Here is a 27,603-nt window from a genome sequence, read left to right as displayed (position 1 = left end):
TGTGTAAGCTTCGTGTCTTTAAATGTTTCCGGGGAGCTTAGGTTGCATTATATTTCATTCTATAAAGTTTGATAAAGTTTTCAGAAATATTTGAGAAGGGACTTTGTATTTTCAACATTTTATATAGTTGCATTGAATATTATTTTGGTTTTCTTTGTGCTACCATTCTCAATTCTGTAGGTATTCCTTTCTCTGTAAATCTTCTCTTTGGATGAGCCATTTGGTTCAGCTGAGAGTGTATTAAGTATCCCTTGTGAGTGTGAAGGTCTGGTGATGGTTACTTTTGGTTGTATTGAAGTTTCTATGAGTTTTTGGAGTCTTTTCAATATCTTGCCATGAGTGCAAATTCAATCAAATCTTAGTTTATTGTTTATGTTGATTTATTTTGTTTATACCTATTTGTTCCTATGTTCTGGGCGACCTTATGAGTCTTGGTTTTGAGCCTTATCATTAATTATTTGATTTTATTTTCATTTCATAAGTTTTCAGAGTTTTTCATCTCTTTTGAGCAAATATTCTAGAAACATTTATGTGCTGAAGCCCTACATGTATGCGCTAACTGGTATAGTGAATGCATTATTCTGTGTTCTATATGTGTTGACTATTTTAGTGTTTCGTTATTCCCTTTTAAATGTGTTGTTTCCTTTGTTTTATGCATTGTTGGACTAGACAAATGCGTTGCAGAAGTGAATATATGTGCTACATAGTTTAATAAAAGTGTTGCACTGGCTAGCAAATGCACGACTCTACCTAGTCTTGGTGTTTTTTTTTTGTTTTTTTTTCATTTTGTCTTGTTTTTCCAATTTTATTTTTGTATCAGAGGCTTGTTTATAGTTTGTCGATGGTTTCTAGATTGGCCTTTGATCAGATTTGACATATTTCTATGGTTTTATGCTCATTTATCTTTCCTATTCTTGTTGTTGTTGCATTTGAACTCTCTTCCATGTTGATGAGTCATGTTTGAGAGGTGTAGTTTTTTATCTTTAACCAGTAAGTGAGTAGGCTTTGTTGTAGCTTTATTTTTATATTCATGGAATACTTTGATGGCCTTGTTCTGGACCTTGTTGAAATTGTAAGCCAAGGGGCTCATTTTGCATTCTTGTTTCCATGGCCATTTGTATGTTCAAAAGTATCTATGGATGTAATTGGTTGCACATGGATGTTATATTTTCATTTTTTCATAATGGATTAGAGCCTCTTGTGATTTATTTTGTTTAAGCCATGTTAGGGGGTGTGGGCTTCCTTGTGATGACCGGGTTCATGAGAAATAGGCTTGCATGAGGTTCCTTATAAGGATGCATGAAGTCTAGACTGCCAAGGAACATTGGGAGTTTACCATGATTGTAAACAAGTGATAATATGATACTAAACTAATGGGATGGGTGAGTAATTTACTAATCAAGATAATGAATAGTTGAGCCACATGACTTGATCCTAGGGAGGATATTTTAGGATAGGCATGTGAAGGCAATTGTGATGGCAAGTCAATCTCGCATAATCTCTCATAGGTTGAGATGGCTCCACATGCCCATCAGGCTTGTGGCTTGTGTTATAGTTTCTAGTATGTTAGAGGATGGCATGTGATGACACTTCACTCCTACATGTGTCCCCTTTGATGATTTATAATCTTTCCTTATTGATATCCGTTTATGTCTTGTTGATTTGTGAGCTCTAGGTAGCTAGCCTTTGTGCATGTGCAAACCCCATTTGTATACACATACTATCTACAGTAATATCATTTGATTGTGGGTTAGGTTTCCCACCGTGATTTTTCCCCTTATAGGGTTTCCACATATAAATCTTTGTGCTATGTGTTGTGGATGTTGTTTCTCTTTCTGTTTCATGCATTAAGTTTTACCGGTATTGATATTAACTATTTATCTATTAACCGACATTAAGTTTGGTTTACCGGTATTATGTATCAAGTTTGATTAAGTTATATTTGGGTTGAAATAATTAGACAACTAATTCCCCCCCCCCCTCAGTTGCCTTCAGGTCCTAACAGAGTGTGCGTTGGGACCTTGTGTTAACTCCTAGTACGAGGGTGGTTCCTTTGGTTCCACATGGTCGGGTGGTTGGTGCTTTTCAACCACTAGGATATTCTTATGGATTCTTCATACGTGTATCTGGATTCTTCTCATTGTTGCATAGCTTGTGGATGTTTCTTGTAGTAGATTTATGTAATGTATTTTTATGTGGAAGAAGTAGACGAATCATGTATTAGGAAGGAGCAATGTTCATGATGTATTATTCATATATTTGCAATTATATTGTAGTTGGTAATTTAGGATTATGTCATGATTTCTAATAATGAAACTATGAGATGTATTGTGATGATCTTCTATAATGAAAGTAAATGATTTTCATGTACTTAGATGTTTGTAATAGAATGGATTCATTTGAGGAGTTATTGTATTGTTTAAATTCCATGGCTATCACTTAGAATGTAGATCAATATGTAATAGAACCTTGAGTAAATGGTATGCATATAATGTAGGAATTGTGGTTGATTAATAATATCATGTTTAGTTAATAATATCATTTATGTGATTGCATTGGATGTTAGGAAGTATGCATAACATATAAGAAAGAATGGAGGGAACGGTGGAGGGAACAACGTTTGCAGGGGGAAATTTGAATTTGGGAAATGGAGGGAACAACAATGCTGGGTCCTTTGGGTCTGAAACCACTGCAGCTCGGGGACATATAGCTGATGATGAGGATGGAAGACAGGATGGGGACCCACGAACATGGGACCCTCCTCCCGATCCTGAAAATTTAAAAAACATGCAAGATTCTTGCCCCAAGACGATGCAGGCTTATTTAGGTACTACCAAGGAGGGGCGTATACCTAAACCATGGAATAGCCTCTTCGCTAGACATGCCTCTAGTAAACCGGCTGGTAAATCCTCTCTCCCCTTTGTGAAGGATATATCAGACAATAGAATAGGTAAACTTGCGATTGAGGTTCCTGATTTGGTTATTGATCATAGAATTTCTTTAATGACTCTCTCTTTGGTGGGAAAATTTGTCGGACCCCGACCTAATATTGAGGATGTTAGATCCTTTGTTAAAAGAAAATGGAGAATGAAAGGGTAGGTCAAAGTTTCCACCCTGCTAAGGGGTTTTTCTGTGTTTTCTTTTTCATGCGGGGAAGATTTGGAAGTAGTTCTAAGTGGAGGCCCCTGGATGTTTGGTAAATCATCTCTTTCTTTAAGAAAATAGACCCCTAACATGGAACTAAATGATTCCTTTTTTGAATCTGCCTTGGTGTGGGTTAGACTGCATAGACTACCATTGGAATACTGGGTGGAGGATGTTTTCTTAGGAATTGCTAACTCCTTTCGGGAGCTTATTGCAATAGACCCAATGACTGCAGCTCACAAGAGACTTGTGTATGCTCGCATCTATGTCAACATTTCATAGAATATGGATCTCCCAAGTACCATTGATATAAATTCCAAAGTTGGGTTATGGGAACAAACCATTGAATTTGAATCTCTCCCTTTTGTGTACTTTTCTTGCAAAAAAGCAGGTCACTGGGCTAAGGCTTGTCCCAGCAACCCTAAAAGACCTCTGATTAAAGACAAAAATATTAATAAACCAGTATGGAAAGAAAAAAATAACAACAAAGTCTGCAATAAGGTAGAAGAAAAAAGTGGAAATCTGATTACAGAAAATCAAGAAAATGAATCCAGTGACTTAACTAAAGACCCAACTTTGAAGGGGAACAAGAAGAATGAAACTAAGGAGTTTGAGATCAAAATAGGTAATACCTTTGAAGCCCTTCAGTTGCAAGAAAAGGAGGATGAAATCAATACAGAGACCCTTGAGGATGGTGAAATAGAGGATATCAATGACTCGCATCATGAGGAACGATATGAACCCATGTTAGAGAAAGAAGAACCCTGTTTAGGGAAAGAGCTTCAGGAACAGGAAATAGAAATGAGAAGGAGCATCAAGTTTGGATCACCACAAGAAAACTTAAATGCCTTATTCTAGAACATAGAAGTAAATATGACCACTTCACCCCAGAAAAGAGAAAAGCTTTGGAGTAACATACAAGATGAATCCAGGGCAGAACAACAAGAAGAAAACACGATAGAAAATGAAAAGAAAATTAAGACCAAGAAGATAGGAGGTCCTAATGGAGTAAAAACTAGAACCAGATCTAAGGTAAATTTTGGGGCACCAAGATCCCCACTAGGACGCAAAACCATGAAATGGCATAGGGACCAGGAGAGTAAACAAAACATAGCTGATGGAAGGCAGAGAACTATCAAGGAGTCCTGCCCCTAGGTCTCAAAATGAAGGTAATATCATGGAACATTAGAGGCCTAAATGGTCTCAATAAACAGGATATATTAAGGAATCTTATTCAAGATCAAAATCTGGATATTATCTTGATTCAAGAAACTAAAATGAGCAAAGAAAAAGTGGAGAAAATTAAGTTTTTTAAAAATGGGGGAGTCTGTGGAAGTAGCTCAAATGGCACCTCTGGAGGAGTTGCAATATTCTGGATTAAAAGCACAACTTCTGGAGATATGATTGAAGAGGATGGCAATATTCTATCATTAAAAGCTAGAAATATTTTTGATGAGAAGGAATTTGTTATAACTAACATCTATGCCCCTAATTCCAAATATGCTAGAAGTAAATTTTGGGAAAAAGTTCAGCAAAAAAGGAAAAATTTCTCTATGAATAGTTGGATTGTAATGGGAGATTTCAATACTCCTCTACAAGATAGAGAAAAATTTGGAGGTAGTCAAGCTCAACCTGAAAGCAGATCTGACCTGATGGACTTTATCAATGACAATGCTCTCATTGATCCGGATCTCAGTGGAGCCTCCTACACTTGGTCAAACCAAAGAGATGGGGAAGATCTTATCCAGGTAAGACTGGATAGAGCTCTTCTCTCTAATGATTGGATTCTTTCTCATAGTTGTTCCCTTTCTGCCATTAATAGAATTAGATCAGATCATTATCCCATTTCCTTTGTTGCTGAGAACTCTAAGCAAAATCTAAGATTCCCCTTTCATTTCGAAAAGATGTGGATATCCCACCCCAATCTTGAAAAGTCCATTGTTGAATGGTGGAATCTTGATATTAATGGAATAGCCATGTATAAAGTTGCAAAAAAAATTAAAAATGTCAAAACCAACATTAAGACTTGGAACAAAAAGGTCTTTGGTGATATTTTTGACTCAAAGAAAAAGATAAAGGAGGAACTGAACTAGATTCAAATCTCCATCTAGAAAGAGGGCTACACAAAGTATTCCAAAGCCATGGAGGACAAGGTCCTTGACAACATTCATACCATAATTTCAAGGGAAGAAATATATTGGAGACAGAGATCCAGGGCTATATGGCTGAAGGCAGGGGACAGAAACATTAAGTTTTTCCACATGACTTCCCTAAAACATAAGGCAGCTAATAGAATCACCAAGTTAACTATTGAGAATAGCACTCTGACAAATAAGGATGAAATTAGGGATGAAGCTGTTAGATTCTTCAAGCAGCTCTTGTCTAGTAATGAGGATCTTGATCAAACCCATCAACTCAATCTGGTCAACAATATTCCTAATATTATAAACCCTTTTTAGAATAGGACCCTTGCTGCCATCCTATCTGATGAAGAAATCAAAAAAGTTGTCTTCTCCTTTCAAGGGGATAAAGCTCTGGGCCCTGATGGATTCCCTATGTTTTTCTTTCAAGAATTTTGGAATATTGTGGGGAAGGATACGGTTAATGCGGTAAAAGAATTTTTTGGATCTAGAAGAATCCTTAAGGAATTGAACTCCACTTTTATTGCCTTAATCCTCAAAGTTGCTAGGGTAGATTCTATGGGAAAATTTAGGCCTATTAGTCTATGCAACTCTTTCTATAAAATAATATCCAAAGTGATGATGACTAGAATGTTGGCGATGCTTCCCTTCATCATATCTGAAGAGCAAAAAGGATTTGTTCCTGGTAGACAGATTCTTGATTCAATCATTCTTGTTCATGAGAACATACACTCTCTCAGCCCTGCAAAGAAAGAAGGTTTCTTGATAAAGTTAGATTTGGCAAAGGCTTATGATATAGTTGAATGGGATGTTCTATTTAAAATCATGGGGGCTTTTGGTTTTGATGGTAAGGTTATCAAAATAATTAGAGAACTAATCACTACTCCTATGTTCTCTATTTTGGTTAATGGTTCTCCTACAAATTTTTTTAAATACTCTAGAGGGCTAAGACAAGGAGACCCCATATCAGCTATCCTTTTTACCATTCTGGCTGAAAGTATGAGTAGATTGATTCATAAATTGAAACAAAGCAAAATTATCAAAGGTCTTCAACCTTCTTCTGCCAATGTGTTTTGCACTCATCAACGGTTTGTTGATGATACTATCATCATGGATATTCTTCAGTCAAGGAGGCTGAAGCCTTCAAAACTGCTCTCAACTCCTATGCTTTGGCAACTGGTCAACTAGTTAACTGGGACAAATCAGCTATGTACTTTCTCAATACTCCAGTCATAAGACAACAGAGAATAGCCAATATAATTGGATGTAAAGTGGACTTGCTACCTTCTACCTACCTTGGTCTTACTTTAGGGATGGCTCCCCCAAATTATTTCTGGAATATGATCATTGATAAAATTAATAAGAAACTTGCAGGATGGAAAGGTTCAATGTTATCTCAAGCTGGGAAAATGCAACTCCTCAAAGCAACTCTTCAAAATCTCCCTGTTTATGCCCTCAATCTGTTTGGTATTCTGGCTAAAATTGCTGAAACTATGGAAAGAATTCAGAAGAGATTCTTATGGTCAGGAGTTGAAGAAAAGAAGAGAATGCCTTTGATTGCATGGGACAAGGTGTGTAGACCAAAGAACAAAGGAGGGTTGGGGATTAAAATTATTAAAACTTTTAATAAAGCTCTTCTTGCCAAGCAATTATGGAGAGCTTTTGACATTAAGAAAGACTGGAGCCAAATTTGGTTTGACAAATACATTAAGAATCAGACTATCTAAGGGATCCTCAATGATGAAGATATCCCAGCTAGATCTTTCATCTGGAATAGTGCTACCAAAGCCATAAAAGTTGCAAAAGCTGGAGCTGGATGGGTTCTTGGAAAAGGTGACAGAATAAGGTTTTGGGAAGACCCCTAGATGAAGAATGAAGCCCTATTTGATCAAAACAACAATCAAGTCATTGAAGAATGTAAAAGGAGGTTTGCGCTGATGGTTTGTGACTATTAGAAGGAGAATAAATGGGCCAATCTTGAGGACATCCATCCTAGTCTTTCCTCTATTCAGAAAGAGTTGTTGTCCTTTTCCCCTAACAACAACTATGATGATGTTTTCCTCTGGAAAAGTGACCCTAAAGGTGAATTCACAGTTTCTTCTGCTTATAAAAACACCTTTTCTCAAATCCACAATCCCTTTTGGAGAAAAGTTTGGAACAACATCTTGATCCCTAAAGTCAACATGTTTTTTTGGCTTGCTTCCCATAATAGTATCCTTACTATTGATAATTTAATTCGAAGGGGCCTCAGTTTCCCTAATAGATGTGAGCTCTGTCAGAAGGAGGAGGAATCAGTTGATCACCTATTTTTTCATTGATCCTTCACTTGGGAAATCTAGTGTAAAATATGCGAAAAATGGAAAATTAATTGGGTCATGAACAAAAGCATTAAGGATATAATATGGCAATGGAATTATCCTACCAAATGCCAAATTATTAAAAACCTGTGGTCCCTGACCCTCCCCATGATATGCTAGGGCATTTGGAAAGAAAGGAATAACAGGATATTTAGGGAAGAAAAGTGTAATACTCAAGTTGTCTTTGAAAAAATATGCAGGGCTATAAAGGAGAACATCAACATCCCTCATAAGAATAATCAGCAATGGGCTATTATAAATATGAATGATATGGAAAAAGGCATTATTATTGAATGGAACCTAATTGATAAGGTCTACAAAGTGGATAACAAGAAGAAGAGAGAAAACATTGTTTGGAGGTTCCCTGATTATGACTGGATAAAGGTTAATTTTGATGGGGCTGCCAAAGGGAACCCTGGAAAGGCTGGTGGAGGTGGAGTTATCAGAAATGCTCAAGGAAGGTGTATTGCTGCTTTTGCTTCCCCTTTTGGAATCCAAAACAACCATGTGGCTGAAGCTATGGCCATGCTTAAGAGCCTCCAGTTAGCCCAGGAATTCAAATTTAAAAAATCTGGCTTGAAGGGGATTCCTTAAATATTATACAAGCCCTCAAAGGTATTAGTTCAGTCTCTTGGAATATTGCTAATATTATTAAAATTGCTAAGACTATCCTTAGTAACTATGTTAGCATTATTTTAACCCATACTTTTAGAGATGGTAACAAGGCAGCGAATATCCTTGCTAATGAAGGGGTTAATTTGGAAAAGGGGGTCAAATATATAGGGGAAGATCACATTAAGTGGGAGATTAAGGAACAATTATATTTTGATTGACTTAATGGAGCAAGCAAATATTATGATTGAATTATGGGGAATGAGTACCAATGACAGAGTTTGGAGGCGGATGAACTGCCAGTTGATGAGTGCTTCTAGGCATCATAACCAAGAACACATGTGTGAGAGAGGTAATTGTAATAATATCCAGGTTCGTATGAACATGAAAGGCGATTTCAAAATTGTGAAAGTATCTTTTCAAGGAGAAACCAAAAACACAGAGTTTTACTTGTGGGCTGAGAGTTGTAACAGAGGTGATTGTGACCTGGAAAGCAGAATGGGAGGCAGCCTTAATAGGAATGAACCGTCTAGTTGTGAGCACTGGAAGAGTGAAAGGAAGGTGTGGAGAAGGCTCCACCGACACGGGTTCATGGATTATATGGAGCTCCATGGTAGTAGAAGCTCTATTTCTCAGGGGTTCGCAAAAAGCTGGAGCAATAACAGGGCTACCCTATTTGGGGAAATCTGGCACATTGATGAAAGCCTGATCTCGGAGATAATGAGGCTCAAGATGGAGGGGACCAAATTCTATAGGGATAGAAAGTATGCCACTAAGGCCTTCAAAAACTTCCCTAAGATGGGGGACAAGAAGAGCAACCTGGAGAAGAAGGATAATATATCTTACTTCACCCCCCAACAGGTAAAACCTTTTTGGCAAAAAATTCTTAGGGCATTAATGGAATATTTAACTGTGGATGGTAGGTTTACAAAAATTTACAACTATCACTTTGGCATCCTGAACCACTTCCACCATGGGGTGAAAATTTCTTTGCCCTTCTATCTTGCTTCTTCTCTTAACGAGAGCTTGGCCGACCACATTAAAAAACCTTGCTCCTACCCTTTTGCGCACCAGGGTCTCATTCTGTTGATTTATAAATATATGAAGGATAAGACTAGGGCAACAAAGGATGACCCTTTAAAATCATAGACTCTAGTTCGACTGAGAAGACCAAAACCCCTACCCATAAAAAAAGGAAGATTATTGTGCAGGAAGAAACGGATGTGCTTTGTGAGGAAGAAGGAGGAAAAAATAATGAAGAAATTTCTAAAAAGGAGATCAATAAGGAGGAGGAGTATGGGGAAGGAGAGGAAGGGGGCAATTCTAAGAATTGTCAACATAATATTGAAGGCTCAGAAACTGAGAAAGAGGCTCTAAAGCCTAAGGAAGGTGAAAACCCTAATGCGGAGGAGATGGAACAAAGCAAGGACTCTGCGGAAACCATTATGGATACCGCCCGCAATTGCACCCTTGAATTCATTAATTTTTAGAAGTGGGTGGTGGAAAACATTACTAGCATGCAGGGTAAATAGAGGGAGTTGGAAGTTAAGATCAACAAGTTGATCAACATGTCTGATTCTGGGAAGTAGCACGAGGAAATGGAGAATAGTGAAGCAGAGGAAGAAATGGAAATGGAAGACTGGCTGGAGAAAGACTTGATTAAAGGTGACCTAAAACACTTGGAGGACGTCATCAAAATTCTGAAGGAATAGGTGGAGGAGGATAAGGACAATGTCAATGCCCAGATGGCTAGAAATGAGAAAGCCCTGAAAAGCCTTATGGATCATAGCCTCCAGGTTCTAAAAGTCTCCTCCTAGAACATGAACGCACTGGTGAATCACCTGGAAAAGAAAAACCAGGAGAAGAACCTGGTGGTTATTGAAGATGCTCCTACTTCCCGCCTAAGCCACCAGACCTCTAGGCGCATAACCAAGAAGACTATGATGGAGAAGGAAATGAAGATGAAAGATAGCCAAACTGCTCAGGAAAATACTGATTTGAGGGAAGCGGCAAAAGCAATGATGCTTTTGGTACAGGATGCAGAAGAAACCATGAAGAATTTCTAAATTTTGTTTTTTTCTGGGCTTGGGGCCAATTTCTTGCTGGCCTTTTGCTGTCCTTTCCTTTGTTGCTGGTCTTTTTGTTGGTGTTTTGCTGCTATAGTATTTTGTTGCATATTGAATATCTTTCTTATGTATCTGGGTTTCGGGTCCCTTAAAACCTAGTTTTAATTAATCAAAAACATATAAGATGATTAAACTAAAGAAATTTATTAGGATTCTTCCATCATGCATTTGGAATTCATGTTAAATATTTGATCATGCTAGGAATCTGGATGCATGTGGAGAATGGATAAGATAGATAAGTAAAGTGGATTATGTCCATGCATTAAGAATTGCATTATCATTATAAATGAATAAGATCATGTAGATAGAAAATAGATAAGGGATTAAGCACATTTGGATTTGGTTATAAAATGAATTTAAGAAAAAGGGATTAGTCTTGCATGGGAAGAGTAGGAATAGCATGTTAGAGTTGAGTGCATCTCATAAAGGTTAAATAATCAAGTAGTTGTATATAATAATGAATGGAATTAAATAAGTTGAATTTCCATATGGTAAAGGATTAAGTAATGATTAGTGTGGGAATTAAAGGATTAGAATGTTATTACTTGTGGTAGTAGGTTAAGTAATGACATTAATATGCCCTAGAGAGATAGTTGTAATGTTTGTGATATTAGAGATGTTATTTTATTCTGCTTGCGTAATTAATGTAATGTGTTTATATTTCTTGTTTATAGTGACTAAATTTTAATGGAAGCAAATTCTAATTGGTGTTATGTGATGCATTGGTTGATATTTTAGCTTTTTTTTTATCTCCATTAGATTGTTAGATGTTTAGTTTCTCTAGGGTATTTTGGTAGGCATTAAATTTGGTATCAGAGCCCATGTTCATATAGTGGGTACTCTGGTTTCATTTGAGCCTATTGCGCATGTAGCAATTAGCATGGGGTAGCCTAGCAGTTATATCCCTGCTATTTATTTTCTTGTTATAGTTTCCCTGGATGGTTAGCTTATAGTTTTCTCTTGTGTCTTGTTTAGACAAGATGCTAGGGGTAGAGATCGTCATCATGTTAGTCACATGGGTACTCATAGGAATCCTCATCCCAAGGTTTTTGAGGAGTCACACCATGAGGAACAATAGCACGATCAGCCTAGAGGTGACGCGATTCCACAGTTGGTGAACGTGCTTCAGGATCTTCTTGGTTGCCTAGGACCGAGACAAGAGGAGAACCAACACAAGGAGTCTCATCATTTAGAGCATCAGGACCGAGTGCTCACATTCTCTTATAAGGATAGTTGAGGTGGATTAGGAGGAACTTGCAGCTAGTCACATGAGAGATTTGATGAGGACTCGCCCTCCTACTTTTGATGGCTTTGGCAGTGGCATGGAGGTAGAGGCTTGGCTATTGGACTTGGATAGGTATTTTTCTATGCACCCATGTAGTAGTAACACCAAGGAGAGATGTGTGATTATGCATCTCCATGATTTTGTGATGACGTAGTGGCATACGAAGGAGCAAAAGTTGCATTTTGACATAGCGAGAGTATATAGGGAGCTATTACTTGAGTGGTTTTGTGCTCAATTTCTTTCAAATCATTGGAGGCAGAAGAAGGTCGATGAGTTCCACGACCTGAGATGGTAGAGGATGACTATGGAGAAGTATGAGCATAGGTTATTTGAGCTTAGACAATATGTTGGGATTGTGGATGATGAGTTGATGTTGATACAACACTTTGTGAGAGGTCTTAGTGATCATATTAGTGGTGAGGTTCGGATGCATGAACCTAAGACCTTGGAGGTAGCTATGGAGAAGGCAAGGATAGCAAAGGAGAATCTTGCTTTAGCTTCAGGAGGTGCAACAAGTGGAAAGATAGTTAGTGAACCCCTTATAGGATTAGCTGCGAGAGGTTCTTAGCCTTAGTCTTTAAGTTTTGCTAGGAGCCATCCTTCTTCTTTCCGCAGTGGTTAGCGGTTTAAAGAAGGGGAATCTTCAGGGTCAGAGCTTTGTGCGAGGTGTTGGATTTTAGTTTGGCAAGAGTCGCAGTTGTCATTGTGACAAGAGACCTACTCCTTCTTAGCCAACGCAAATTTTTTAGCCAACTTCTAGTAGAGGCAGTTATCAGCAGTCGAGTGCTACTCTAGTGAGTAGAGGATTTTTTAGGAGATATTTCTTTTCATGTGGATAGCCAGGACACATTGTACTTTGTTGTCCTCATCGTACTTCTTAGATATCAGAGTAGTAGAAGTCAGCTACTTTTGAGCCTACAGTTGGAGATGTAGGCAGGTCACATCATGTATTTGTGGGGGTTGACAACCGTCAGGCCACCATTGTGGAGACATGAGGTGTGATAGGTGGTATCTCTTGTTCAGTGTTATTTGATACAAGAGCATCATATTCTATTATTTATCCTTTTCTAGTAGAGAAATGTGGGTTTGCTATGATAAATAAAGACGTAAGGTGGTAGGTAGAGTTAGCTACAAGATCCAAGGTAATAGTGGATTCTCTTGTGCTCGATTGTCCTCTAGTTTTGGGAGATTTCTATACTTCTATGGATCTTTATATTGTGTCTTTGGGATCTTATGATGTGGTTCTTGGTATGGATTGGCTTGTGTCCCACCAAGTGCAGATAGATTATAGAGGTAAGAGAGTGTAGTGTGTGGATGATGGTGGGAAGAGTGTGGAGATTTTAGGTATTCAGAGACCTATCTCTCTTCGCATGATTTTCATTATGCAAATGAAGAGGTGTGCACATAAGGGTCGCCAACTATTTGGAGTTAGAGTGAAGGATGTGGATGAGGGAGTTAGTTGAAAGGATTTATTGTAGCAACATCCTATCCTTCAAAAGTTTGCAGATGTTTTTCCTAGTGAGATTCCAGGTATGCCCACTCAGCGAGATATTGATTTCAAGATTGATTTGGTGCCAGGAGTTGAGCCTATCTCTAAGGCTCCTTATTGGATGACCATGAAGGAGTTGGGTGAGTTGAGGGTATAGTTGGAGGAGTTGTTGGCGAAGGGGTTTGTTCATTGTAGTGTGTCCCCTTGGGGTGCACTTGTGTTGTTTGTGAAGAAGAAGGACGGATCTTTTCATTTGTGCATTGATTATAGGTAGTTGAATAAGGTGACAGTGAAGAACCGATATCCCTTGCCTCAAATAGATGACTTGTTTGATCAAATTAAGGATGCAAAGGTCTTTTCCAAGATTGACCTTAAGTTCGGATATCATTAGTTGAGGATTCATGAGGCAGATATACACTATTGGATATTGATTGGTCATTGCTAGTGCTAGGATATGTTGTTGTCATTGATGTCAACATATTCTTGTGTATTGCTCTGGTGATTGAAGATTGGAAATATCTTATGATCTGGTTTGTAGTGTTGGTTTGCTGATCACTGTATTGCAGAGTTTGGTATATCCTCCATATTCCAGTGTGATAAGTTCTCGTGTTGAGATTTTGGGATATTGCTTGGGATGGTCTTGTGTATCTTCATTTTAGATGGATCAATATTTGTTACTCCGCAAGTTATCTTTCTTTGTGATAGTTGCAGATTGGTTGTGTTCTTGAGCTTTTAGACGTTGAATGATGAGATTTGATAAGTAGTGTTTGTGCAATTGTTCCTGATGATTTTAACGTGCTTTCTGGTGTTTCCTAGTCATGTCCTATTTTTTTTAGTGATCCACATTAATCATTGTGCAGTTTTTTGGGTGTTTTCTATCAACTGGTGATGGTTTTTTGTGTTATTTGATTTTCTCAGTGGTGTAGTGTGTTGCGGTTGGTCTTGGCGTGATTTCAGGTGGAGTTGTGCATTTGGGAATTTATTATAGGAACATGTTATGCTATGCAAACCATTATATTGGTCTGGTGGTCGATCTTTGTATCATGTGATGTAATTTTGTAATTGAGTGTTGAGGGTTTAGACGACCTTGTTATCAAGGTTGATGAATTGTATATATAGTTGATATATTCATGTAATTTGCGTGTTGATGTTGTGTCTACTTTATTAGAGAGAGGTGTATGTACAAACAAGTAATTTATCCTTCGATGATGAGTTTGAGGTGAGATTGGTGTTGTAGGGCAAATAACTATGCTTAACTTGAACTGTAATCAAGCATTTTGAGATGTTATTCTTTCAATTCATTTCTTTTGGATTATAGTCTGAATCTTATTGTAAGGAAGTAAGACTTCCTTGAGGGTTGTAGCCTTCCAGGCCATTATATTTGAGCGTTGAGCTCTAGGAAGTGTGCCTGAATGCATGTGCATTCCTGATTGTAATATTTTCACATACTACTATGGAGTATCATCTTACTGTGGGTAGGTTCTCACCATGGTTTTTCCCTTAACTCGCTTTTCCACATCAAAATATTGGTGTTGTGTTTTGTGTTGTTAATTTTCTTATTCGTTCTATTATTGCAGTTTATTAGATCTGTGTTTTGTTTGTTATTTCAGTGAAGACTGATTCACCCCCCCTCTCAGTCTTCTGTCTTGGTTGCTGCTAACAATTGGTATCAGAGATAGATACTTCGATAGAAGTTTAACAACTTGAGGAGATCCGGGATGGTGGATCATGGTGTAATATTTAAGAAGGACAATCCAAGATTTGATGGGAGTAACTATACTATATGGAAGGACCAGATGCAAGTGAACTTGAAATGTATTGGTAAATATTATTGGGAGATTAAAAATAATTCCTATATTGTTCCTTAGAATGGACTATCTATTCTTGATGAGATCAAGGAAGTTGAACACAATATGAGAGTGAAGGAAGCATTGCTTAGTGCCCTGACTAATTCTGATATGACAAATGTAATGGGACTTCAGACCACACATGAGATCTGGGTGAAGCTTGAGATTTTCTACGAAGGTGATAAACAAGTGAAGGTTTCTAAGTTGTAGAGTTTGAAAGGAAAGCATGAGACATTGAAGATGGGAGTTGATGAGAACATACACTCTTTCATGGCTAAGGTGAATAATCTTGTCCTAGGTATCATATGTGCTGGTGGAACCATTGAAGAAGATGAAATTATTGCTAAGGTGTGTTGGCCATTTGGTGGAATTGATTATGTATTGCATTCATGTTTTGTCATTAATGTCAACACTAGCTATTTGGATGCTTTATCAGCACCCTTCTAGTCCCGGTAGGATGAGTGATTTCTAGTTAACTTGGATCTGGTATGTTCTGACTAGATCCCATATAATCTAGTGATGGAATTGGCTTGTTCATGATACTTATACTTGTATACACCTAAAAATGGTCTAAAGATAATTAATTAAATAAGCTATTATTTAATTAATCCCTCCTCCCCAATTTAATTGAATTCACTAAGCAATTTGATTAAATGTCTCTTTCATCTACTTATTAATAAATCTAAGGATTTATTTAATAGGTTCATTTCACCCCTTTAATTAATTAATTCCCTCCACCAAATTCATTTCTTCTAAATCTCCTAATTAATTAAAACAAATCAAATCATGAGTTGTTGAGATTAATTAGCCATTTTCCTAATATTTGAATTTCTAAATTCAAATTCTCCTAACTTCTACCACTCCTAAACCTAACCCATTCTACCTACCACCTTGTCCCCTCTCATCCAACATCTTCTAGAACCTTTGTGACACTTGTCACTAAGTGTTCCCTTTAATCCAACCCTCTTTGCCAACCTCCTCCAATTTAACCATTGATATCTTTAGATCAATCTCAACCGTTGATTCATGCCAACTCACCCCTAGCCTTGGAAAATCTTATAAATAGACCCTATTTTGGAGAACAAATGGCCAATTCATGAATTCAGACACTTTACTAATTTATGCTCAATTTTTGCTCATTTGCATTGTTACTATAGGCATATAGCTTATAGTTTATCAATTTTAGCAATGTTATCATGCTCATTTCAGCTTAACTCTTAGCTTAATCATGCTAGGATAATCATGAATTCATATAGCTTAATCATGATATCATGCTAGATCATGCATCTTAATCGTTCAAATCCTCCATCTAAGTGTAGTCAAGTCACAGGAATTTGCATACTAAGATCTAAGAGCAAAATCCACACTCGCATTTACTAGGAGGCAATAGGTCGATTAGCTATGGTTTTGTGTTTCATTGAGTATATCTTCTAACCATTTCTTGTAATGATTTATTGAGTGCATTGTGTTGGCAAGTATAGGTACACTTCATAGAGCACGACATTTTGGCGCCCACCATGGGGCCGAAATCATCATTTTTAGCCTCCCAAGCTTCCTTAAACTTCATCTCTGCCGGATCAAAATCAGATTGTCATACGAGTTGCCTTTCTGGCTCGTACAAACTTCCTTTTTGTCTCAGATGACACCTCATCTTGACTCAAATGAGGTATAATCCTGACTCATACGAGATTTTAGATTACAAATTCTTTACTTGTACTAGGCTGATCTTGTGTCGTATGAATTGATTTTCACACTCGTACTAGAGCTAATTTTGTGTCGCACGAATTTTTGGCTGTTAAATCTTATGTCGGACGAGTCAATTTTGGTCCCTGTGTGAAATCTAATCATTTGTCATTTTCTCTGATAAATCATTTTGTACGAGTTTCTGCATCTGTGATTTTTTTGAAAAAATCGCAAATTAGAAATTTCAAATTTGTCTATACATTGGTAATTTGCGTTTTTGAAGGCTTTCTGGTCATTTTTTAGCCCCTGTGATTGCATCTAGAACTCTTGGAGACCTTTCCAATGAGGTAAATGACTTGTAATTTCGAGTCCCAAGCAGAAAGTTATGCCTATTTGAAGTTAGGATAAAATTTCATATAATTTTTCTGAAAATTTCATAGTTTGGATCACTAATGCTAATCTTGTTATGTGTATGAGATGTTTCCAACCTAACTCTTTCTTGTAGATACGCTTTTCAAAGATACACTTGTCAAAGAAAAAATTCAAAACAATGACTACTAATGAGCTTTTGCAGGTTGCCTAAAGATTCAGAAAAAAAACTGTGTATTCTTTAAGATTTTTAGGCACACTTCAATTTGGGCTTAAAGAAATGAACTATCATGTCTTATGTACTTGTGATGATAGGCAAGTATGCTCTCACCTTTCTTAGGTGATCAGAAAGATAGACTCATCTTTTTTCTTTTATTAGTGCATCTCTTTAGCAAGCTTGCCCTCCCGAGGAGTTATTAACTCTTAGCCATTAAGGCCGGTGAGAGGGGAACAACCTAAGTGGGAATGGCTAATGCCAAGTAATCCAACCCACTATAAAATAAATGTGTTTTTGATGAAAATCAAAGCAACGACAGTGCTCGGGAATAGATCTCCTTCATACCTTCGGGTATATCAAACCTTGATTTTCAAGGCTGGGAGACCTCTTAATTGAGTTTATACCCCGACGCGCCGAATGGATCCCTTACTAGGGCCAGTTAAAATAGAAGCTACCCGATTCACCTCTGAAAGGGTGATAATCTTTGTGCAAGAGAGATAGTAACTCTCCCAAGACACTTGCCATATCGTGCTCCCATTAGCATTTGGAGTCGGATAATACAGCATTGAGAATCCATTGTGTGAGACTCATCGACTGTATTTTGATTAGCTATTGGGTGTGTACCTAAGTCAGCAAGCAAAGGTTTTCATTCTCAGCCAACTTCCTTAAGGTTTAGCTTGATTTAGAGTCATGTATCACATCATGTGTTTGATGTGTATTCATCCCTAAAAAAGAAAGACAAATCAGACATCTCAAACTGGAAAACACAAGCAAGACAACAAAATTCACAAATTCAATTTCGGCAAAACAAACATTTTTTATCTTTGTCTTGTTCTCTATCGTACGAGTTATGATCTTTGTCATACGAACCTAATTGCATAAAATCTTTAGTCGTACTACACAACATTCTATGTTGTACGAGTCATCGAGTTTTTTGTATGGTTCAGAAAGTTATGTCGTACGAGTTGCTGCTGTTTATATGAAAAATTATATTCTGTCGTATTGACCTATATCTAGTGTCGTCCTATGCTGTGAAGTATGTCATACAAAACTCTACATTTGTCAGTCCAAAACTGAGCTTACATACCTATTTCAGAGTTGTCATTTTTGTTTGGTCAAATTGTAGTAAACATAAACACCCGGTGTTTGTTATTATGTTCTTAAATCGTCACATGTATTCTTGTCCTTACTAGATCTCAAAGACAAAAAATTGTAGAGACCGAAATCAAAACATTAGAAACAACTAGAATCATGGAACATGAAGATGAAATACAAGGGGAAGGAGAAATAATAGAACAAAACATCAAAGACATCAAAAAGGACCCTCACTGTGACCATCACTGTGAAGAAGCATTCAACAAGATCAAGGCATATCTCATGCAACCACCTGTTCTAATGTCACCAATTCTAGGAAAACCATTATTACTCTATGTATCAACTACCGAAGCATCATTGGGAGTTTTTCTCACACAAGAGGATAATGAAGGAAAAGAACGAGCCATCTACTACATCAGCAGAACACTAGTGGGATATGAGGTTAACTATTCATCAACAGAAAAAGCATGCTTGGCAGTAGTTTTTGCTTCTCAAAAACCATGACATTATCTACTATCTCACTCCATCAAGTTGATAGCTAAAATCGATCCTTTGAAGTATTTGCTTAGAAAAGCCACATTGACAGGACCACTAGCAAAATGGATCATGATTCTAAGTGAGTTTGATATCAAATATGTTGACAGAAAATCTATCAAGGGACAAGTCATCACAGATCAACTAGAAGAGACACCACTTCAAGATAATCATCTTCTACAGATTGAATTTCCTGATGCTAATATCCTAACAGTTATAATAAAAGCATGGCAACTATACTTTGATGGTTCATATACACAACACGGATCAGGAGCAGGAATTCTTTCCATCACACCACAAGGGCATACAATCCCAAAAGCATACAAATTAAGATTTCCATGTACAAACAATATAGCAGAGTATGAAGCATTGGTAACAGGTATCAAAATGGCTATAGAATAGGATATTAAACAACTTCAAGTCATTGGAGACTCTCAGCTTGTCATTAATCAAATCAATGATGACTATCAAACCAAAGATGACAAACTCATGCCTTACAAAAATATAGTGGATGATTTCAAGAAATACTTTGTAGAAATAACTTTTGAACAGATTCCAAGAAATGATAACAAAACAACAGATGCCATTGCTACACTTGCTTCTCTATTGTAGACACAAGAAAATCAAGAGTGTTATGAATTCCTGGTTGAAGAGTTGTTTCATCCCACCTATAATTGTCCTGATTCCCAAACCATCTGTCAACTCATTGGACACAATTCCTCCCGCTATGGCCAAAGTTACACATACTTGAAAGGTAATATCTTACCTCTTGACTTATCCAAGAACCAAAAGAGAAACTTTATTCGCCAATCCTCTCATTTTACTCTCGTCACGAATACCCTGTATAAATGAGGTCTAGACGGTACTCTCTTAAGATGTCTTGAACAAGAATAATATTAGAAGGCTTTACATGAAATCCATAATGGCATTTGTGGAACTCATTCAAATGGTCTTACCCTTTCGAAAAAACTCATATGCTTGGGTTACTATTGGCCGACTATGGAACGAGATTCTTTTAAGATAGCAAGAACATGCAAACAATGTCAAATCTAGGGGAATTTGATCCATGCACCAGTACAAGAACTACATGCTTTAGCAACATCTTGGCCTTTTTGTCAATGGGGACTTGATCTAGTAGGAAAGATAAATCCTTCCTCATCTAATGGACACAAATTCATCCTAGTCGCTATTAAATATTTTACAAAATGGATTGAAGCGGTACCTCTCATCAACATCACAGGAAAACAAATTGCTGCATTTATCTTGAATTATATCATCTATCACTATGGAATACCAATGACCATTATCACTGATAATGGGTGACCATTCAAGAATCAAGATGTACAAGAGTTATGTGAGAAGTTCAAAATCCAACATAGATTCTCCACACCATATTATCCACAGGGAAATGGGCAGGCAGAAGCATCTAACAAAACTATCCTGAAAATTCTTAAAAAGACAGTGAATGATGCTGGGAAAGATTGGCATATCCAACTAAACCCTGCTCTATGGGCTTACCACACCAGTATCCACACACTGATAGGTGCCACACCTTTCTCTCTTGTATATGGATCAAAAGCTATATTTCCAATCGAAGTAGAGATACCTTATCTACGTGTATCACTAAAAGGTATCATCTCAGATGAAGAACAAAGAGTATCTAGACTGCAAGAGTTAGAACTAATCCATGAATGCAGACACAATGCCTTTGATCATCTAAAGGTATATTAGAAAAGAATGTGCTCGAGCTATAATCATAAGGTTAAACCAAGAATCTTTCAAGTTGGAGAACTAGTGCTAAAGGAAAATCCATGCAACCAGGTAGATCGAGAAAAGAAAGGAAAATTTGAACCAAACTGGTTAGGTCCGTTTGTGGTCACAATAGTATTTGGGTCAGGAGCATATCAGTTATCAACACAAGACATAGATCAACTTGAATAACCTATCAATAGCATGCACTTGAAGAAGTTCTATGTCTGAAAAATTAGAAAAATCAAAAATAGTGAAAAATCAAAAAAATCAAAAACAATGAAAAATCAGAAAAATCAAAAACAGTGAAAAATCAGAAAAAATCAAAAACAAGGAAAAAGCAGAAAAATTAAAAAAAAAGGGAAAAAATAGAAAAATCCTAAAAAGTGAAAAAGTAGAAAATCCAAAAAAACAAAAACAAAAAATCAAATATCAAAAAAAGTGCAATGAAAACAAACGGTGAAAACTTGGCAAACAGACGCTATCTATCGACTGGCTCTTCCATCTATTAGTTCATGCATTTTTCCATCAGCACTAATCATCATGAAGCCTTTATACATATGCAGGTATCCCAGGTGGCTTCTTACCATGGTTTGGATCATTGGATATATCATAACGAATTTGTTTCTAGGCTTGGGGCAAAATCCTACACCTAGCTGGGGGCAAACTTTTGACCATTTTGAGCTTAATAAAAAAAGTAGAACAAATAGTTAGACAACTCTTATCAAGTGAAAACTAAGACACATCCAACATTGAACACAAGATTAAACTATCAACTATCAAGCTATCACAAAATCAATCTAAGCACATCACATACTTTTCAGTGGATGATATCTTTTTGAATGATTGATTGTAACATGATTGTTCAACTTTTCTATATTGCTTTTAGCTATCATGATTTCTAAGTGACTCTAGGATGTCATTGACTAGAGAAACAAGGAAGAAACATGATATTTTTCTTGTCTATTGTCTGAAAATTAATCATTAATATGTGCAAATTTGTCTCGAGACATGATCATTAGAATATCATTGAAGACATTTCCAATTTGCATATTGAAATGATTAATACTGCCTGTTTTATGCAAACAACACTCAGGTCATCTCGGTTCAATTATACCTCGATGCTTGTGTTAACTTGCTATATCAAAATCCAGGAAAATAGTGCTCAGGTCATCATGGTTTAATTATACGATCGATGTTTGCACTCACTTCCAACATTTCAAAAGCTCAATGATGACAAAAATCAAAATAATCCAGTGATTGGTCCAGTCGTAGCTTTGCATTCCATTGCATTTCATTTGCATTTTAGTTTGCATTTCATTCTTGCATGGGATCCTACAAAGCTCCTTTTATCCAAGGCTAACTCTATCATAGGAATCATCAAAGTATCATCACAGGTGTACACACAATTAGAATAAAGACTCTCATCTCTTTCATGATATTATGGACCTAGCTCAAATCTTATGCTATCTCTCTCAACAGAACCAACAATCAGCATATCCAAATATTTCTACAACTTGATATCAACAAACTGTTAGTTCTTTATCTAATCAACCTTATCAAATCAAATCAATCAATCAAACATAATCAATCCTATCATGTCTTATATAGGATGAATCCTTCCTGAAACCAGACGATCTGATTTTGATTCATGTCTTATACAGGATGTATCCTTCCTGAAACCAGACATGATCATCAATGTCTTATATAGGATGAATCCTTCCTGAAACCAGACGTTATGATCATCCATGTCTTATACAGGATGAATCCTTCCTGAAACTAGACTAGATCTAATCAATCAAGATTTTTCAATCTTATTGATGTAGGAAATCAAGCTAATCAAAGAACTTGCACTTTCATCAAACAACAATTGCAGAAATCAAATCAAATCTATTGGGATATCAATCTCGCAAAACTCCAAAGATCAATTATCTCAATTGATTTCTCGAGGGGGCATCATTATACTGAAATTTAGCAATCAAGAGCTGGGGCATCCTATCAAATCAATACCATCATCAAAATGAGATTATTCTTTGAATCAAGGCGTCATCACACCTCGCTTCAAAGAGGGGCAAAATGTATACACCTAAAAATGGTTTGAAGTTAATTAATTAAATAAGCAATTATTTAATTAATCCCTCCTCCCCAATTTAATTGAATTCACTAAGCAAATTGATTAAATGTCTCTTTCATCTACTTATTAATAAATCTAAGGATTTATTTAATAGGTTCATTTCACCCCTTTAATTAATTAATTCAAATTAATTAATTCCCTCCACCAAATTCATTTCTTATAAATCTCCTAATTAATTAAAACAAATCAAGTCATGAGTTGTTGAGATTAATTAGCCATTTTCCTAATATTTGAATTTCTAAATTCAAATTCTCCTAACTTCTACCACTCCTAAACCTAACCATTCCTAAACCTAACCCATTCTACCTACCACCTTGTCCCCTCTCATCCAACATCTTCTAGAACCTTTGTGACACTTGTCACTAAGTGTTCCCTTTCATCCAACCTCCTTTGCCAACCTCCTCCAATTTAACCATTGATATCTTCAGATCCATCTCAACTGTTGATTCATGCCAACTCACCCCTAGCCTTGGAAAATCCTATAAATAGACCCTATTTTGGAGAACAAACGGCCAATTCACGAGTTCAGCCACTTTACTAATTCATGCTCAATTTTAGCTCATTTGCATTGTTACTATAGGCATCTAGCTTATAGTTTATCGATTTTAGCAATGTTATCATGCTCATTTCAGCTTAACTCTTTGCTTAATCATGCTAGGATAATCATGAATTCATATAGCTTAATCATGCTATCATGCTAGATCATGCATCTTAATCATTCAAATCCTCCATCTAAGTGTAGTCAAGTCACTAGAATTTTCATACTAAGATCTGAGAGCAAAATCCACACTCGCATTTTCTAGGAGGCAATAAGTCGATTAGCTATGGTTTTGTGTTTCATTGAGTATATCTTCTAACCATTGCTTGTAATGTATTATTAAGTGCATTGTGTTTGCAGGTACAGGTACACTTCACAGAGCATGACATTTTGGTGCCCACCGTGGGGCCGAAATCATCATTTTCAGCCTCCCAAGCTTCCTTAAACTTCATCTTTGCCGGATCAGAATCAGATTGTCATACGAGTTGCCTTTCTGGCTCGCACGAACTTCCTTTTAGTCTCATACGACACCTCATCCTGACTCGTATGAGGTATAATCCGAACTCGTATGAGATTTTAGACTGCAAATTCTTTACTCGTACTACGCTGATCCTGTGTCGTACAAGTTAATTTTCACACTCGTAATAGAGCTAATTTTGTGTCGTATGAATTTCTAGCTATTAAATCTTATGTCGTACAAGTCAATTTTGGTCCCTATGCAAAATATAATCATTTGCCATTCTGTCTGATAAATCATTTCGTACGAGTTTCTGCATCTGTGATTTTTTTGAAAAAATAGTTGGTGAGAGGGGAATGACCTAAGTGGGAATGACTAACACCAAGTAATCTAACCCACTATAAAATAAATGTGTTTTTGATGAAAATCAAAGCAAGGGCAGTGCTCGGGAATAACTCTCCTTCGTACCTTCGAGTATATCAAACCTTGGTTTTCAAGGCTAGGAGACCTCTTAATTGAGTTTATACCCCGACATGCCGAACATGGTTGTAATTTTGGGATATCTTATGTGTTGATATTATTTGTTTGGTCTAAGACCGACATGGTTTGTAATTATGTAATATTTTTATTGTCTGGTGGCCGACCTGATTGTTTATGGTCGAGGGTTTGTACAATAGATGTAAGATCTTATTGTAGATCATTATGGTTAATGTAAGAGGTCATGGTCAAGGAATGTAATATGAAAATAAATGTAATATCATTCAGGCATAGGAGTTGGTCGATAATTGAAGGTCGAATTGGGCTAATGTAAGAGGATTTAGTCCTTCAATATTGAGCTTAACCAAAACTATACTTTGGCATAGGAGATGCTATCTTTTGCAGTTCAACACTTCTCCAGATTGTTGTCTAGATTTCTATGTAGATAGTGAGGATCCTTTTATGATGAGTTGTGTGCTCTAGGTTGTTGGCCCTCCTACAAGTCTAGGCCCCTTCATTGTATTTGTCATACTTACTTCAGAAGTATTATCTGACTGTGGGTAGGCTTCCCATCGTGGTTTTTCCCTTTATTGGGTTTTCCACGTACAAATCTTGGTGTCGTGTGGATGGGTTTTATTCTGTGATGACTATTTATGCTTAATTGGATTATCTTCTATTTGTGTATCACTGTTTTAGGTTCTGGTATTAAAGTTTTAATTGCTGAATGTTCCTATAATCTATGACAACTATTTCACCCCCCCTCTTAGTTGTCTTTTGGTCCTCTCTGTAGAAAGATTAACCGCTTGAGGAAGATCCTATGGCGACTAACAGTTAGTATCACAACTTTGGTCCTCTCTGAAGAAATCTTAACCGATTGAGGAAGATCCTATGGTGACTAACAGTTCAAGTTCATGCAGTTCTTCTGGAGCTACCTGTTGAAGGGATATTCTAAGGCTTGATGGAACAAATTATACAGTATGGAAGATTCAGATGGAGACTCATCTGAGATGTCTTGGAAAGGAGATTTGGGAGATCACACATAATGGTGTCACACCCTATAATCTAGGATTTGGCAAAAATCCTCTGACAAACTTGGATAAGAAGCTTGAGAATGATTGTAGAGAAAGAGAAGCCCTCTTGTGTGCACTTTCTAATCAACAAATAATGGGATTAATAGACAAATCATCTGGAAAGGCTATATGGGATAAGTTGGAGACTCTTAATGAAGGTGACCCTAAATTGAAGATTTCTAAACTTGATGGTTACCGGGTGAGATATGAAAACCTGAAGATGGAAGAAGATGAAAGGATTACTGCATTCATGGAAAGGGTAAATGAGATTGTTATGGGAATTCAATGCTCTGGTGGAACACTAAGAAAAGATGAAATTGTTTCTAAAGTTCTGAGAGCCCTACCATTGGCTTACAAAATGAAGGCTACTACTACTAATGAGTTGAGAAAAATGGCTAATACATCTGTCAATAGAGATACCTTGGTTGGGAAACTATCTTCTTTTGAGCTTGAGGAATTTGGACCTTCTGGAGATGTGAATATTGAACCTGCTTTTCATGCATCTAAATCTACAACCAGTAAGCAAGACTGGAAAGCTTTATATGCAAAGGAGATAGAAGATATAAAGAGAGAATATGATGAGTTTGAGCAAATTGAAGAACTATTTTCTAGAAGAGTATCTAAAGGACCGGTAGGAAGTAAGTATGAAGGAAAAACACCTTTTAAATGTTTTACATGTAATAAGACTAGTCATTTTGCATCTAGATGTCCTGAAAGGAATTCAAGATTTGAAGAAAGAGTTAAAAGATCATTTAAGCCTAACCCTAGATATCAGAACAAGTATAAATACAAGAAAAATAGAGGCAAATCATGCTACATAGTGGATGAGGAAGGCATTAGTAATTCAGATGATGAACTGACAGAAGAATTTGCTAATGGATCTGGCAATAAGAAGGAGTGGGTGTTCCTAGCTATCAAGGAAGATGATCCGACACTGGAAGAGAATGTACCTAAAGAGAACGAACTTGCTACTCAAATTGAGGACAAGGTTGAATGGTTAATTAACAATGGTTGTTCACATCATATGACTGGAGATAAAGGGAAGTTTTTGTCTTTGCAAGAATTTGATGGTGGACTAGTTAGATTTGGAGATGACAAGGCATGTATGATCAAAGGAAAAGGAACTATATCATTGGATGGTAAGAACAATACTGACAATGTTTATTATGTTGAAGGTTTGAAGCATAAACTTTTGAGTGTAGGACAATTGGTAGATAAAGGATTTCAGCTACAATTCAAGGATGGTAAATGCAAAATCATTAACAGATCTAACCTGGAGATTGCAACCGGTATACATACAAAAGGTAACATATTTCATTTAAACTCTGGTAAGAAGACATGTTTGATTACATAGATTGATGAGAGTTGGTTATGGTATAAAAGATTGTGTCATGTGAATTTTGATTGCATTGTGAAGATCAATTCAACTAAGGCAGTTAGGGATATACCTAAGATTATGAAGCTCTATAATCCGATATGTAAATAATGTCAAATGGGTAAACAGGTTAGAACCTCTTTTAGGAGTATACAAGATAAATCAAATGATGTTCTTGATCTTATTCATACTGATTTGTGTGGCCCTGGTAGAGTTAAAAGTTTTCATGGTGATATATATTTCATGCTAATCATTGATGATTATTCTAGAATGATGTGGGTTACTTTTTTGAGAGTGAAATCTAAAGCATTTGAAAAGTTTAATATCTTTAAGGCTAAAGTGGAAACTGAGACAAGATTGAAGATTAAAAGTTTGAGATCAGATCATAGTGGAGAATCACATCCAGTAAGTTTAATAACGTTTGTGACAAGCATGGTATAAGAAGACAATTTTCTGCTCCTCGGACAACCTAGCAGAATGGAGTTGTGGAAAGGAAAAACAAAACTATCTTGGATGCTACCAAAAAAATGATGATGGAAGCTAATCTACCTCATATCTACTGGAGAGAAGCAGTGAGTATAGCGGTTTGTACATCCAACATAGTACATATCAAAGGAGAAATCAGTAAGAAACCTTATGAATTATGGTTTGGCAATACACTTATAGTTAAGTATTTCAAAATTTTTGGTAGTAAATGTTATATCAGGAGAGAAGATACTATTGGGAAATTTGATCCTAGATGTGATGAAGGTATATTTCTTGATTATTCTAATGAAAGAAAATCATATAGATCATATAACAAGAGATTGTAGAGAATTGTGGAGAGTGATAATGTCAAAGTAGATGAGCTGAACATAAGTCAAATCAGAGTTTATGAGAAGGAACTAGCAGTGGAAATGATTAT

This window comes from Cryptomeria japonica, chromosome 5 (assembly GCF_030272615.1).
Source record: "Cryptomeria japonica chromosome 5, Sugi_1.0, whole genome shotgun sequence".
Classification (NCBI taxonomy): domain Eukaryota; kingdom Viridiplantae; phylum Streptophyta; class Pinopsida; order Cupressales; family Cupressaceae; genus Cryptomeria; species Cryptomeria japonica.
Note: the sequence above shows the minus strand (reverse complement) of the source record.